Source organism: Cibotium barometz, chromosome 23, assembly GCF_041138505.1.
Source record: "Cibotium barometz isolate CiBa-2024 chromosome 23, ASM4113850v1, whole genome shotgun sequence".
In the NCBI taxonomy this organism is placed as follows: domain Eukaryota; kingdom Viridiplantae; phylum Streptophyta; class Polypodiopsida; order Cyatheales; family Cibotiaceae; genus Cibotium; species Cibotium barometz.
Genome location: NC_141068.1, coordinates 52,941,582 through 52,958,039, shown reverse-complemented (window position 1 = coordinate 52,958,039; position 16,458 = coordinate 52,941,582). Strand labels below are relative to the sequence as shown.

The 16,458-nt window shown below is 40.2% G+C and overlaps 1 pseudogene across 1 annotated transcript; it reads right to left on the bottom strand.

Moving 5' to 3' along the window:
• Positions 1-400: 400 nt before the first annotated feature.
• Positions 401-2,846, bottom strand: LOC147626087 (putative polyamine oxidase 5 pseudogene; annotated as a pseudogene). The gene has a single exon (XR_015268825.1). The product of XR_015268825.1 is annotated as a putative polyamine oxidase 5 pseudogene (transcript).
• Positions 2,847-16,458: the final 13,612 nt, after the last annotated feature.

Here is a 16,458-nt window from a genome sequence, read left to right as displayed (position 1 = left end):
CCAAGTTCGAATCCTCTTTTGCATTGAGCTTAACCCTTCCAAAATTTTCTAAGTCCCAAAAATCCCCATGGTATACCCTGAGTTTACCCTGAGTTCACCCCTCCTAAGTTCACCTCTAGTTCACCTTGGGTTCACCCCTAGTTTACTTGCCCAACGGAAATCCGAGGGTCTAGATTAGGCAAGATCATGACACCTCTTTTCAGCCTTAGATCCCTCCTGATTCATAATGTATCATTTAGTCCCGTGGAACAAGCAGCATAAATACCGTCATCATAATAAGGGAGTCCTTTTCAAACTGTCAGAAGATCTGGTACACGTGAAGGACGGAGACTTCTTCGTGTAGGGAAATAGCTGCTGGCACACTGACCGATTGATTAAGGCAATGAACGACCAACATGATGTAATACAACAACAAAATATATAGAACTAAGAGGTATATTATAGAAATACAACAATTTTAACCAGCCCAAAGATTCAAAGCAGAGCGGTTGGCGAAGCATCGACGTGGCTTAAAGAAACCCTCCATGTGCTCATGATCAAGTTGATGATCTACGCATGGCTTCCGAAGCGTGTGCGTGCAGGTTATTGATGGCAAATAGAGATAGAAAACTGGTACAAATTATGGCGCCCATCATCATTTAATTGTTGTCGTGTACGTGGCTTAAATAACTATAGAGCTGAAGCAAACGGTCAGCTTCGCGGCAGCCGCTGAGATGGGCACCATGGGTGGTGGAGTAGAGATGCCTGTGCGTGGCTTCGCCGGCGAACAGAAGCTGAAGTGGAGTCTCTCCATTGGTTGGATTTGTGGGCAGTGGTGCTGCAAGAGCTTCAAAATCCTCTCCAGTTGCCCCCGTGGCAGCATAGCTGTAGGAGCCTCGGAACAAAGGGTCTCTCCCCCACTTGCTCCTCATCATCCCTTTGAACAAGTCACCCCCCACTGCATCAAATTTTAAGACCTTACTCTGATCAATATTCTTACTAATGTGCTCTGCATTTCCTCCAGTACTATTGGTGCGATCACAATCTTCTCTTTCCAGATGATGACACCTGTGATTATAATTATGCTTCGCTGCTCCTTCCGAATAAGCAGTTTGGTGATGTTTCTCTTCTCCTTGCAAATCACTTGACTTCTGTTTAACACCAGCCTTGCAGTCTTCCTCATGCATAATGTGTTTATCATTGCTGGCCGCCATGCATTCTCCTCCATGCTTACTGCAGGATGCATCTCGACCTACTACTCCAAAGCTTGCAAGGGTCTTCTCTAATGCCCCAACTATTGCTTCCTCAGATAGGCCCTCCATCTCCAATGCTTCCTCTCCCGCAAACCAACATAGCAACACATTGGAGCCCTTGTAGATTGGTGCAATAGAGACAGTTTTCCTCATCCACCATGGGATCATTCCTTCCATGGAGCCGTAATTGTCACAGGCGTTGTGATCATCATGATCCTTGTACAGTAGTTGCAGGTGAGAGTGTAGCTCCTCAATATGGTTAGCTCCGGAGGGCTTTAGCAACAAGAACAATTTGTCAACTACCCCATATCCAAGACGGGAGATGGCTTCTACTTTCCTAGAAGGGAGAGGGGGTTCAAACAGCAAGCTGGTGGTGTCTGTTTCTCTATTGGGAAGGTAATCATAGATGGACCCACCCACTGGCCTCTCATAATGACCATTGCAGTTACTATCATGCGTTTTGACTGTAACACCTGCCTTTAGGACCCCAAGCGACACGGTAATAATGACATGATCGGCCTCAAATAAAGACCCATCGTCGCATTGGACCAACACGGGTGAGCCGCATCCTGAACTAGAATGGCAGTAGCTGCTGTCCCCCCACATAATCTTGTGAACTTTTTTCCCAAACTGAATTGCATTGGCAGGCAAACAACTGGCAAGCTCATGCACCACGCTATCATATCCCTTCGCAATTGTGATATGCGCACCTGGGTACTCCATGTATTCCTTCTCTAACTCTAAGTCAAGATCAAAGAGAGAGTTAGCAGAGGTGGTCACCCTCTCCATGCTCTCATGCATAGACAGAGCAGCATTCTGCAGGGAGCTTAGGTTCCACCCATGCAAATCTAGGCCTTCTTCATCTAAATTTCCATTACTAGAAATTTGCTCAGTCTTTAGCTGGGTCCCAGCCTGTTGGGAGCAGAATGCAGCGAATCCATGCTTTACAAAAGCTCCAATGCTTTTGAATTGCTCAATTCTTTGAATCTCCTCCTTTCCTTTGCCCCTGATTTGTAACATCATATCCTTGTACAAATCTTTGACTGGCTGCAAAGGGGTAGGATCAACTAGCTGGAGGCCCCCTTCAGCTCTAATGATGGGCTCTTCCAGCAAGCCATCTTGGCATTCGTAGGGGAATGCGTCATGGCGTTTCAAACCACCAATTCTATCTGCGATTTCGTATAAGGGACTGCCCTCAACTCCATGTATCCAAGTGGCCCCAAGCTCAATCCTATCACCTCCGAATTGAGAAGTGCAGATTCTACCTCCTACCCTATGGCTTGCTTCTAGCAGTGTTAGATGGAAGGAGGAACCCTTCACCTGCTGCAAGCGATGTGCAGCAGAGATCCCAGCCATTCCAGCTCCAACTACGACTACCCGAGGCTTTCTAGCCACCATACTTGGTGAGGACGTTTTAATTGTGTCGAGGATCGGGTCGAGAAGCTCGCTTAGTACTAGCAAAATATGAGCTCACGAGCTATTATTATTGACAGCTGAACTGACTTTGAAAGAAAGTGCCCACCAAAGCCAAGTAGTAAGTAAAAGCAGAGCTTGACAGAAGTGGCAAAGGCGCTTACAGTCAGGGCAGCTGGTAGAAGACACTGCAAGTCTTGCCTATTGGTTGGAGAGAGATAATCAACCACCAAACCTCCCGCCCTTTTATACAGCTTCATCTCGCCGCGTGGCACCTGTTCTCTGGTGGGTCCCTTGCTGTACTTGACTGTGGGGCCCCACACGTGAGTTGAGCCGACTACTCACGTGCGTGCAGCTTTATTTTTACCGACCCCACCATAGCCCTCCACGTCACCATCACAGCATGACAATTGGAAGTTGACTCGCGTCCAACTCTTTGCCATGTCATTATTATTCATTATAAGTGGAGGCCATAGTCCTATTAATTTTTTTTAAGGGAATAGAAGTTCGAACCTAATAAGAGGACAATGGTTATATATATATATATATATAACTATTGTTCCCTAAAAAAAGAACCTAATTAGAGGAGCTTTCAATTAAAAAAAGGAACTTTCAAGGGGACATAACCTAAGAGGAGCTTCAAGCTACACGAGAGAATCCACATAGAGCGCTATATAGGAGCTTGACTCTTGAGGAGCTTGAAAACGAACAATTGAAAAAATGAAGCAAGAAGACATAAAAATTGAAGTGGATTTTTCATTTTTAATTGTGATCACCATCCATTTTATTATGTGGTGTTACTTTTACTTCTTGACCCAATGACACTACATTTGCAAAAAAAAATGCTTTTAGTTGAAAAATTGTTATATATAACTTTAAGATCTTCAATAGTACAGTCCTAAATTTTAATCAATTATCTATTATACATAGCTTTGATCTTTTGAATATTGTAAATTAATATACAATCTATGTAGTTCATTAAACTCAACTAACTTATTTAGTTATTTCAATGCAATTTAAACATCTTATTTTTTTGTTTAAAAAACTATATTAACACCACTTAAAATTTATCCACCCTAACTCACTTTAATAAAAATTTTGAATGTCTAGATTTATTAGTACCTACACTATTGCTTATGCTCTTATATGTACTATGGCTAATTGCAAGTATACTATATTCCACTATGGCTACTATCTAACTACTTTAACCCAACACACTCTACCTTATTTATGCCTACCCTACATAGCCTTCAAAACCTACTCCCCAAAGGGCGTGCATTCTCCCCACTAGAAAATTGATGTATAGTCCTACAAAGACATTATTGAACCTAGATACATAAAATTATACTCTTTCTACTATTGCTACTAACTACTAGCTACTACCTTTACACTTATGTTAGAGTATTATCCTACCCTAGAAACCTATAACCTATCTTGCTTTAACTTTACATAAATAACTTAGAACTTAGTTCCTTTTCACACCAAGTTTGTTTATTTTATTGTTGCCACCTCACATCACCCGTAACCATATTATCCCATCCATGATACCTAGATGGAAACTTGTGTAACCTATGGGCTAATGAAATGAAAACTGGGGAAGTCACACACTATCACATGGCTTATCTATATTTCTATAACAATCATACAGACGTACATATGGATATAGATAGTGAATTACCCTTGCCTATGGCACATGTGCCCTTCCATAACTATGATATAGACATAGATACATATATAGATACTAAATTACCCTTGCCTATGGCACATTGCCCTTCATTATTTCAAACAATGACTCTCTCTCTCTCTCTCTCTCTCTCTCTCTCTCTCTCTCTCTCTCTCTCTCTCTCTCTCATTTTACTCAATAGGATGTCCTCTTGCACCACTTGTTGTTGGCCACTTGATTCGAATATTACCTTCATGAGCCCACAAAAAACAACAAAGCTATTTTTGTGTCCTTATGTAAACATAGAGAGAGAGAGAGAGAGAGAGAGAGAGAGAGAGAGAGGGAGGGAGGGAGGGAGGGAGAACTTTACCACAACGTGTACCTTACTTTTTTGCTATCTTCGAAACTAGGTTTCCTACCTACAAGGACTCTCTTGCATCTATAAAAGAGGAAGGTGTGTGTGTGTGTGTGTGTGTGTGTGTGTGTGTGTGTGTGTGTGTGTGTGTGTGTGTGTGTGTGTGTGTGAGAGAGAGAGAGAGAGAGAGAGAGAGAGAGAGAGAGAACTTTACCACAATATGCACCTTACTTTCTTGCTATCTTCCAAACTAGGTTGCCTACAAGGACTCTCTTGCATCTGTAAAAAAGAGAAAGGTGTGTGTGTGTGTGTGTGTGTGTGTGTGTGTGTGAGAGAGAGAGAGAGAGAGAGAGAGGAAGAGAGTCAAAATATTTGTTCAAGTTTCTTAGTGTGATGTGTGTGTGCGTGCGTGTGTGCATGTGTGCGTGTGCGTGTGTGTGTGTGTGTGTGTGTGTGTGTGTGTGTGTGTGAGAGAGAGAGAGAGAGAGAGGAAGAGAGTCAAAATATTTGTTCAAGTTTCTTAGTGTGATGTGTGTGTGCGTGCATGTGTGTGTGTGTGTGTGTGTGTGTGTGTGTGTGTGTGTGTGTGTGAGAGAGAGAGAGAGAGAGAGAGAGAGAGAGAGCTAGAGAGAGAGAGAGAGCTAGAGCTAGGGAAGGGAGTGAAAGTTGGTCTTAAAGTTTCTTAGTATGATGTGTGTGTGTGTGGGGGGTGCATGTGTGTGTGTGTGTGCATGTGTGTGTGTGTGTGTGTGTGTGTGTGTGTGTGTGTGAGAGAGAGAGAGAGAGAGAGAGAGAGAGAGGGTGACAAGTAACACATAGAAACATAAAACAACTAGCCCATTTGCAAAGGGGCCTTGTACACCTAGCGGTACACATTGCAAAGAAAAAAGCTAACACCACATATCCTACATCACTCGACTCAAACTTGGCCCTACCTAGAGCTCTGTTCTTCCACACTTACAAGATTATGAAAGACATCATGGAGAATTTCTTCTCTCCTCTTGCACCTATGATTCTAGGAGAGAGTAGAGAGTTGATCTCTTCTCTCTCTCTCTCTCTCTCTCTCTCTCTCTCTCTCTCTCTCTCTCTCTCTCTCTCTCACACACACACACACACACACACACCCCCCTAACCCATGCTTGCAAAAACAAATGTAAGAAAACAAAGATTTAGACAAAGCTACCTTTTATGCAAACCTAGTCTACCACATATTTAGCTCAAGGCCATCCTTGACTTTACGCTATGCATTTGGTATCAAAATTCATTTAGGCATTTTGTCGTTGCTAATGTAACTTTCATTGTCTCTTTCATTTAACAACCATGACCCTATATCTAGGTGGTGAAAGATTGGCTACTAGGGTAGAGACATATGAAAGGGGAAGAGAGGAATTTGACTAATAAGGTAAATGAAAAGAAGAGAGAAGAAAGAGGAGAGAGGAGAGAGGGGGAGGGGGAGGGAGGGAGGAAGAGAGTCAAAATATTTCTTCAAGTTTCTTAGTATGATGTGTGTGTGTGTGTGTGTGTGTGTGTGTGTGTGTGTGTGTGTGTGTGTGTGTGTGAGAGAGAGAGAGAGAGAGAGAGAGAGAGAGAGAGAGAGAGGGAGGAAGGGAGTCAACGTTGGTCTTCGAGTTTCTTAATGTGATGCATGTGTGTGTGGGGGTACATGTGTGTGTGTGTGTGTGCATGTATGAATGCGTGAGTGCGTGCATGTGTGCATGTGTGTGTGTGTGTGTGTGTGTGAGAGAGAGAGAGAGAGAGAGAGAGAGAGAGAGAGAAAAGGGGTGACAAGTAACACATAGAACAACTAGCCCATTTGCAAAGAGGCCATGTAAACCTAGCCATACACATTGCAAAGACAAAAGCTAACACCCCATATCCTAGAGCTTTGTTCTCTTCAACACTTATAAGATTATGAGAAACATCATGGAGAATATCTTCTCTCCTCTTGTCTATGGTTCTAGGAAAGAGTCGAGAGTAGGAGAGATGGTATGAATTGTACCTAGGTTCTTTTCTAAGAGGGAGGTGCAATCTAGCTATGCATATGCATGGATAATAATTAAACGAACGTGGCATGTTCTTGGTGCAAATATCTACCGGCTTGTGCTAGTAGGCTCAAGCTACCTATAGAAGCTAGAAGAACACTTAGTTATCAAACCTTACATCTCATTACTCCACATGGCTTGGCTTGCCCTTCATAACCAAGATATTTAAATGGCCATGAGGTGGGAAAACTTGTGACAAAACAATGAAGCATTCCACACTCAAATGTTATCCATAATAATCACACACCGCATAGACCAGAGGGGCATTTTATTTCATGCTTCTCTTTATTATAGGACACACAAATACCTCTAAGTAGTAGTAGACACCATTTAAGTAGGGGGCAAACACCATGGACACCTTTCACGAATTAGGATCTAGAGGTGAGGTTTGGGCTTACATCCACACATGTAACCAGTGGGTAGCAACACACTAAAAGTGCTCTATTAGTACATAGGACAACACCATGGCATATTTTCCATTTAATTGCAAATAACCCTCAGTTTTTAAGACTATAGAACTCTTCTTAGAGCTTTTTAACCTTCTACTCACCTTCTAAAAAAGGGCATCAAAAGATTTACCCTTTAAGAGAAATGCTTCGATTTGAAAAATTACTAAGGTTGCCCTTCCAATTTTTTAGGAAAAAAATGCTAGTCCAATTTTTACCCTTCAAAACTAAGAACTGATTGCAAAGCACAATGTGCTAAACCTAGAATCTCAAAGAGCACAAGGTCTGGACTTTGTTAATAAATAAATTGAAGAATTCGAAGATGGAATCTGGTCTCCAAACGATGGCCCATGGGACATTGAGCAATCATGTGTTCAAAGTCCACCATCATTCAAAAAGTAGATCTGGAGACTGATATTACCTTCATTTTTAAAATCTTTGTAAAAGTAAACACAAGGTTCCATGAAGTCATTCGTTAGGCCACTCTTTCAAACCATGTCTCCATGGCTATGATAATCTCAAACACTGATAAAAGTATTAATTTGAAGGAGGGCATAAAAGTATTAATTTGAAGGAGGGCAGAGAATTATCTTAATGTTAATCTACCATTTGGTCAAGGGGAATCAATATACTTTCATTATGTGAGTGCTCCACTATGCGGGAATCGGAATTAATGTCTAGTACTCTTAATTTTGTCAATTGTACTCTGGTCAATTCGTCTAAAAACGAAAGCAAACCTACCGCAATCCTGCCCATTATATCTATATGCAAAGCTTGGATCTGATTTTATTTTTTTAAATACAGGGGTTTCCTGGGCATGATTAGGACAAGACCACCCTTAAAAGGCACTTGTCATAATTTTAATTATATATATATATATATATATATTGGGGGGGGGACTTTAATATAAGTGGGTGTGATAAAGACATAAACAAATGATGCTGCAAGGATTTTATGCTACCTAACAATTTCAGCTTCCTACCTCGTTTCTATGTCTGCCGTCCCTCCACATATTCTCAAGCGCTCCACTAAAGAATCTCCTTTAAAGGTTTTGACTTCATAATATATCACCAATCAGGTGTGCAATGTGATAACCCATTTAACATTATAGGATTCGCTCCAAAGAGGGAGAGACGCCTTCTAAGTTCTCTCCCTATTTGATTTGTGTCTTGCATGTAGTAACATTGGAATTCTAATGGCTCTATGTGGCATTTTAAAAAAGTGTTTTTTTTTCTCTAAAACATGGGAAGACTTTTTTGTAGCCTACATTTGAGGTTGCTTCTGTATTCTTTGTGGTATGCTAACAACACCCATAGGTGGCTAGATGTTTGTGGACTTTCAATCAAGTGACTAGTACTATGTTTATACATTCTCTGACTCAACCATATTTTGAGGGAGACAGACCGGCATCAAGTTGATGCCGGTCCTATGTGTGAATGAGGTTCTACTCTTCTCACCCAAGGGATAGCTAAGGCACCCTATTAGTCTGAAACATCCTGATAGTGGAGATTTAACCATGCTTCAAATATTCATCAAAGGTTCAAATCACCATAGCCAAGCTTGAGAAAAACAATATGACAAGACAAAGAACAAGAAAACCAAAACACACATGGCCTATAGATGTGATACATGCCACTTATAATAGTAGAACCTCTGGCTTAATCTAAAATAAGTCGTGAAACCAAACCAATTACTAGGACACTTAAAAATAATACTTTATTTCGGACTAATAGGATAGCTTAGCTATCATCAATGTAGCACCTTAGAGCGAGGGGGCCATCGCATTGCTGACATGTATCGAGCACTAACCTTCACCATGTTAGTTAAAATAATTAATTAGAATCCACACAAGCAATCTCGACGTGAGGGTGGTTGTACGATAAGGGTCCTCACTTTGGTTCACCTTCGAAGATTTTTCGTAGCAAAAAACAGTCATTTTTTACTAAAAATAGCTAATCTCATCCACTTGGCAAAGGAATTTAACATTGAGCTTGTGAGATCCCTGCCCTCTCTGCGCATCGAACTCTGGAGTGCTAGTAGCGGAAGTAGCAACCTCGCACGCAGGGCAGAGCTTCCCACTCGGGGCCTCGCCCACGAATGTCTGGGCAAGGGACTAGTCCGACGGCACTTCCAAAACCGAACCCGGAAAAAACTTTCCTTGCCCAGAAAGCATAGGCGATTCCTCCAGGAAAATCTTCTAATGTAGTCAAGAGCTTTAACTATCCTTTGTATTTTGACCGAACTCGCGGGTCATATGGCCAATCAATACTTGCACTTGGTTCATAGAGACCAACACTTTTTTCCCCATCAAAAGAGACATAGCCGTTGATTCTTTTCCATAGAACAAGAATTATCTCGTGACTTACTTCAACTATCGTAACTTGAACCGAATTGAATTTTATTGTAGGAATCCATCGATCCAGCCTAACCCCATCCAATCCCATGGGTTAGCCAACCGCCCAACCATTATATTGATGGGATCCTTTATAAACATTTGGTTATGTTTTGTCCCGGGTACTAGGGAAAAGAGTCCCTAGGCCCCCTAGCCAACACTCATGCAAAAATATTATAGACACACCATTTACGCACCCAATATGAAATTGCCTTTTTCTCAGATTCAACTATTTCCAAAACAGAATTGCAATAAAACCACAGTGTTTCCATCATGATCCTCATCAGTATTCTATTTCCAGGGTCCAAGTTCCAACTTTTCCAATTTCCAACCATGAAATCCAATTCCATTCATACCTTCCTCAGCGTACCTATGGCATCATTGGCAACTAGAATGCTCACCACCTGGTCAGTCCCTCTAGGCTCACCTAGTACTTCACCACTCAGGGGTCTTTTCAATAGTTCCTAACTCATAGTACCCAAGAGTATAATCTCTTTTTTTTTCTCCATAAAATCCATATGGACTCTTCGTTGAAGATCAGCTAGATCAACCAACAAGATCCATTTACCAAAAAGAGCCATGGACTCATCTTGAAGACCAGCAAGGTCAACCAACTAGATCCATGCTCGTATTCAGAAAACAACTCCAACTCAATGTTCCATTTCTTCCTCGACGCACGCGTGGGTACCCTGGGCGACCTAGAGCCCGAGCACCGTATGGTCAGCACCCTCTAGGCTCTTGCACCGGGTGACCTAGCGCTTCACTCATAGGCTGCTTCCTTTGCCCCTCATCCACCGTAACCGGAAGCTCACCATTTTAACCGAACCTAGGCTGATCAAGACCTCGGCTGACCTTGCCACGCGAGACATCCTTCTTTGACTCTCCGTTTGGCTGTTGTGCAACCTTTTCCACTTAGGTCCATGACCCTATTCCATAAGATAATCAAAATGCTAGAATGCTTCCCCAGCATTCTTGACGTAAAACAATATTTAAAAAACAGGTTTCACATGCAAATATAGTTTCCAAGCAAAATTCCTATCTTTCCAAATCATTCCTCATCATTTCTCTTTGGATGCTCTCTCAACAATCCGCCAAGGTGAGTCATCCCATATTCCACATATTTTTATATCATTCCTCATTATTTCTCTTTGGATGCTCTCTTAATGATCCGCCAGGGTGAGTTATCCATATTCCATATCATTTTACATCATTCCTCATTAATTCACATCACCCCACATCAATCCACATCAATCCACACATCAATCCACATCAATCCACATCATCCACATCAGTGCACATCAATCCACATCAATCCACACAATATCCACATCAATCCACACATCCATCCACATCACTCCACATCAATCCATGCAACATCCACATCAAATCCACATCAATCCACACATCAATCCATATCAATCCACACATCCATCCACATCATTCCACATTAATCCATACAACATGCACATCAAATCCACATCAATCCACATCAACCACATCAACCCACACATCAATCCACATCAACCACATCAATCCACATCAACTCACACATCAATCCACATCACCCACATCAATCCACATCAACTCACACATCAATCCACATCAACCACATCAATCCACATCAACCCAATTTCTACAAACAAGATAGTCTCTTTTCGCTTTGAGCGAATCATGTTTGATTATCAACTTTCCTTGATCTAGTTATCAGAATTTTTGTTCCACAATCAAGGGTTTACCAGTTTAAAAGTATAGTTACTCTACTTTTTATACTGACAGAACTTCTAAGTCTCGACCGTTACTTGGCTTAGTTAAAGATAACTTTTTCTCGACTCAATTCAATTAAGTCTAAATCCCGTTCACTTTTGGATCCTCATCCCAGAATCCTTTTCCAGGGAATCTAAGAATAGGTTAGTCAAGTATTTACATTAATCCAACTAAGCATGTTTCTGGTCTTTTTCTGGGAAATCCTTTTCCAGTTCAGAATGTACTTAAGATTCTATTTCTCGAGAATCTAGACGTGTACTTCATAATTCCAAAAGTTAAATATGTTTGTGAGTCCTCTTTCTAATTAAAAATTTATCTGTTTTCTCAATGCATTCCTATGAATATTTTCACATTCTTTTCTCAAATTTTTCAAAATAAAATATGCTCAATATTCCTCTTTTTGAATAAAAGTTTTATGCATACATCCTTATCAGATTTACAAAACCAATTATACCCATAATTCCTCTTTCAACATAAAATATTATGCATACTAATTTATTTCTTTATCTAAATGAATTATATCCATAATCCTTTTCATAATTCTCATAAATTTAATGAATCTAGAAAAATTTATGCATAACCTCCTTTATTTTTCTGGCAAATGAATAATGCTCAAAACTCCACTTTTAGCATAAAATTTACTATGTATAAATTCATTTTCTAATGAGAAAAATTTTGCCATAGCTTCCCCGCATTTTCTATGAAATGAGAATGCTCAAAATTCTACTTTTAGCATAAAATTTATTATGCATAAATTTATTTTTCTAATGATAAAATTCTGTCATAGCTTCCCCGCATTTTCTATGAAATGAGAATGCTCAAAATTGTACTTTTAATATAAAAATTCGTTTACGCATAAACCTAAGCATAAACATAAACATTACTTCATCTAAACAACATTATAAATCAAGAAAGGCATGGTTTTAAGAGGAAACCATGAGATAAAATGCTTCCCAAGCATGAGAGAGGTTGGAAAGAAGATAAACATCTAAAAAGAGAGTAAACATCATTGTTAAGGCTTACCCTTGGTGTTCTTGATTCTTTACCTTGCAAAAATATGTGTAGCTCTCAAGGAAGAGGCTTGGCTACCAAGAGAAGAGGGTAATCTTCAAGAGAAGAAGAGGTTTAGTGAAGCACCAAAGCTTCACAATGGAGAGGCAAGGAAGAGCGAAGAAGAAAATACACTAAAATGAAAATTACACTAGCATGGAATTACTCTAAGATGAAAATACGAAGGAATGGGGTTCTATTTATAGGTGAGTGAGGCCACCAACCAAGTACAACTAGAATCTAGAGGCTTCCACGTTCTGTTTGATCCAATTTGCACAAGTTTTAGACTAGTTAGGCCCAGTTTTTGATCTAGTTTGGAAGAGGAGAGATGAGAGATGAAATATCTAGCCACCTCATGATTTTTTTGAATAAAAAATGACCTCCTTGATGTGATTTCTAGGCACCTCCTTGATGAGGGGTTCTCTCTCTCTCCTGAGGTGTCACAAGGCCTCCCAAAAGTCTCCTTTAAATATCGAAACTCATGATTATTGAATCTTCACCTCATGTGAGCCTTTCTTTACTATTTTCTTGTGGATAATTCTAAAATTTTTATTTTTATTTTAATTTTATTTTCCAATCTTTTTGGATAAGAAAATCACATTTTTAAATTTAAAATAATTTAATAAGGCTTAGTACTTTGAACTAGGGGACTCCTTCTTTCACACCCACCACTGACCAAATTGAATGCAACTTAGAGATTTTTTATTAAAATTATGTTGCAGGGGATCACTTCCTATTGACTGGAAGAAAATACTTATCCAAAAATATTTCAAATTTTTGTTACCTCTTTCTAGGATATTTTCTCTCTATAGGGCAAAACAGGGTCAAACAAGATCTTTTTCGTTTTGAAAGGGGGGATGATTACAAGAGACTGAAGGGGAGTTTCTTACATCTTTACATCATCAAAAGCTCGAGAGAGGAATCTTACATCCTACCCCACTTAAAAAATTGCGAGATGTCCTCATCTCGCAGCTGGAGGATAATCTCTTATATCTCTTTCTTCTTCTGTTACTTCTTCCAGTGTTACTGCTTTGGAAGTAGATGGCTGATTTGGGAACTTCTCTCTTTGACTTTTCCAATTCTAAGACTAAGGTCTTGCATTACTTTGCATTGAAGTTGAGGGTTGGTTAGGGAATCTACCTTTGGGGTTTCTGTGATTTTGAGGACGGGAGGGACCTTGATTACTCTGGAAGGAAGGAGCTAGAATCTGGAATCTTGGTCCTTGAATTCCTTGTCCTGAAAACCTTGATCCAAAAGGAGTTGGGAATTCCATGCTACAATGACCGTATCCTTGGCAGTTAAAGCATTTAATTCCTTTCATTAATTCATCTCGCTGAGCTGCTCTGGTCACGGGTGAAACTTTTGAAGTTGAGTTCGAGGGAATTGTGTTCCGAGGAAAAGGCCTTCCTTCCATTCTGAAGCTTCCCGTATCCTGGGTTTGATAAGGACCTTGCTGTCTCTTACGAGGCGAAAAGTTGGAATCACTTTTCGGGGTTTGGAATCTTTTGAAAGACTAGGGTGTTGGCTTCGGGTGGGACCTTGACAACAAAGGCCTTGGCGAAATCCTTCACCATTTGCACTGCTTTAGCTACAGAAACTGGCTTAGCATTCTTCACCAAGGTATCCAAGGGTTCGTTCATTCCCTGAATGAACCTGGCCATCAGCTGTTCTTCATCCAGCGGTGGCGAGTATTTGAGGAGGAGAGTGAATGCCTGGTGATATTCCTCCATAGTTCGGCTCCCGTGGGTTAGCTCAAGAAACTCATTCATCTTTGTTTCCGAGAATCCTCGAGGACAAAATCTCTTTCTGAATCTCTTTCTGAGGTATACCTTGAGATCATCCCACATCTGGGTGTTTTGATCCAAGCGGTTTGTCTTGCGGCGGTTCATCCACGCTACTCTGGCTGTCTCTATGATCTTTAGCCTGGCAAGAGACACCTTACTTTTATCGTTGTAACCTGTGACATCGAAGTACTCCTCCATAGCTTCGATCCACTTCTCTACTATTTCTCCCAAGTGCTCCCCTTCACCTTTGAGAGGTCCAGGCTGAGATCTATGAAGAGCTTTGCAAACATCTCAGTCGAGCTCTTCCTCATCGAGTCGAGAGCTAACATTTCTACCCCACGACGACCTCGATCCATGATCCTATCAGTACGAAAATTCTTTGTCAAGTCCCTTTTTCCAACTTAACCAAGACGCTTAGGTGAAAAGACCACTTTATTTATAATTTAAATCCAAAAGAAGTAAAACTTTAGATCCAACTGATTCTGGGGTTCCTTGAAGTTTGGTCAACCCTCTTAGAATCCTGGGATAAAGATCCCTTCTATAGGAAGAAACATACAAAACTCTTTATCAGAAAACAGATCATTCATATCCTTAACACAATAGTGGTCCATCAGACCAGTAATTTCCAATTAACATTTAAACATTTCCCCACGGGAATTTCAATTATACAGGTTCTCAATTTGTTATTCCACAATTGAGTCCACTGGGCCAAAGGTCACAATCTGTTAGCACGATCCACTAATCTTATAGTGATCTGCTGAAAGTCTTGATCGTCTACCAAGCTACTAACATCATTACTAGAATTCTCTCCATTCAGCATTATCATAACTTATTCAATCTCATCTACTTTCAACCAAAATTCAAAAATCATCTTGAGTTGGTGCCACAAGTCACACACATGTATGCCATGTCAGCAATCCAACCTACCATGTCATCAACTCGAGTTTCTATGTCATTATCACCCCATGCATGGGTGCATCCATTCATAGTTTCACATACATTATATATATATATATATATTTTATAGATATTCCATGCATATGTATATAAAATACTCTTATGATATCCAAAAAAGTAAATAAAATATATGTGAATTAAAAAATACATTATTACACGTTTATGATTTTTTTAAAAATAACTTTTTATTAATTTAAATTATATATATATAATTTAAAATCACATTTTTTAAATAAATTCTTTACTTTTTAAAATAAATAAATTTAAAAAAATTAATATCAAATTCCTCCACTATTTGAAAAATCTAACCAAAGATATCATGTATATTTAATCAAAAAATATCTATCAACCCATAATCATCCAATTGAATAAGAAAAATCTTATCTTATGAATTAGAATATCCAATACAATGCAAGATAAGAGAATGTTGTTTCCTACAAATGCTTACACTTCTATGCTCATTTTATTCATTCATAACTTGGTGTCTAGTCTTCATAGCACTTTAGAGAGAATGGGCTCACAAAGTCGTAGGAGTAATAAATCTAATAGGATTAGGAAACCTCCCGCTCATTGGGCTTAAGAAGTTCAGAGAAAGAGGATAGCGTATGAGTGAATAAGAGAGTGGACAGCATGCTAACGGGTAGCCTTCTAATGTGGGTAAGCCACCACCACCCTTACCTCCTCCACATGAGCCTCCTCCACTTGTGCCTACTAATGCTCCCCTTAGTTTGGATGAAGCAGGTGAGCCTCCCTCCTTCTAGTGAGGGTGTGGATGCAAGAGCCACATAGGCAAGCTCGCCATACCTCGTCATGTGTCCAAGATCATTCTTAAATTTTATTAAGATCTCACTCCCTTCTCATAATTTGTTGTTCTCACATCCCTTATCGACCTTCCTGACCTAGCAGAGTGTAGGGCTATTGTTGGGATCGGTGAGCATCGAGAGAGGAGAGCAGGTGATGAGGTCCTCAATGATGTTTATCGCTCATATACATCCATCAAGAAGAGGAATACTTTGGATGCATTGGCCGCTCATCATGCTATTGTAGCCATATTTAGACCCAAGCGAGATGAGAGCTACCTCTCGCATTCTTCGCATAGCACCATGCACTCTTAGAGGTGGTTCCTTGAGGAGGCAAAGTCTAGATGGAGATAGTGTTGGGATTCTAATGGTTGTACTCCTAGGTGTAATTTTTTGATTAACGATAGCACCAAGACACTCCTAGATAAAATTTAGGAGAATTATAGAGCTTTGCTAGTGTTCAAGAAAGCATTGTGAAAAAGAGTCTCAAAGGGTGTGTTTATCGATGGGAAGCCCTTGCACCATAAAAAAGGTGCATGAATAAACCAATGTCATGGGGA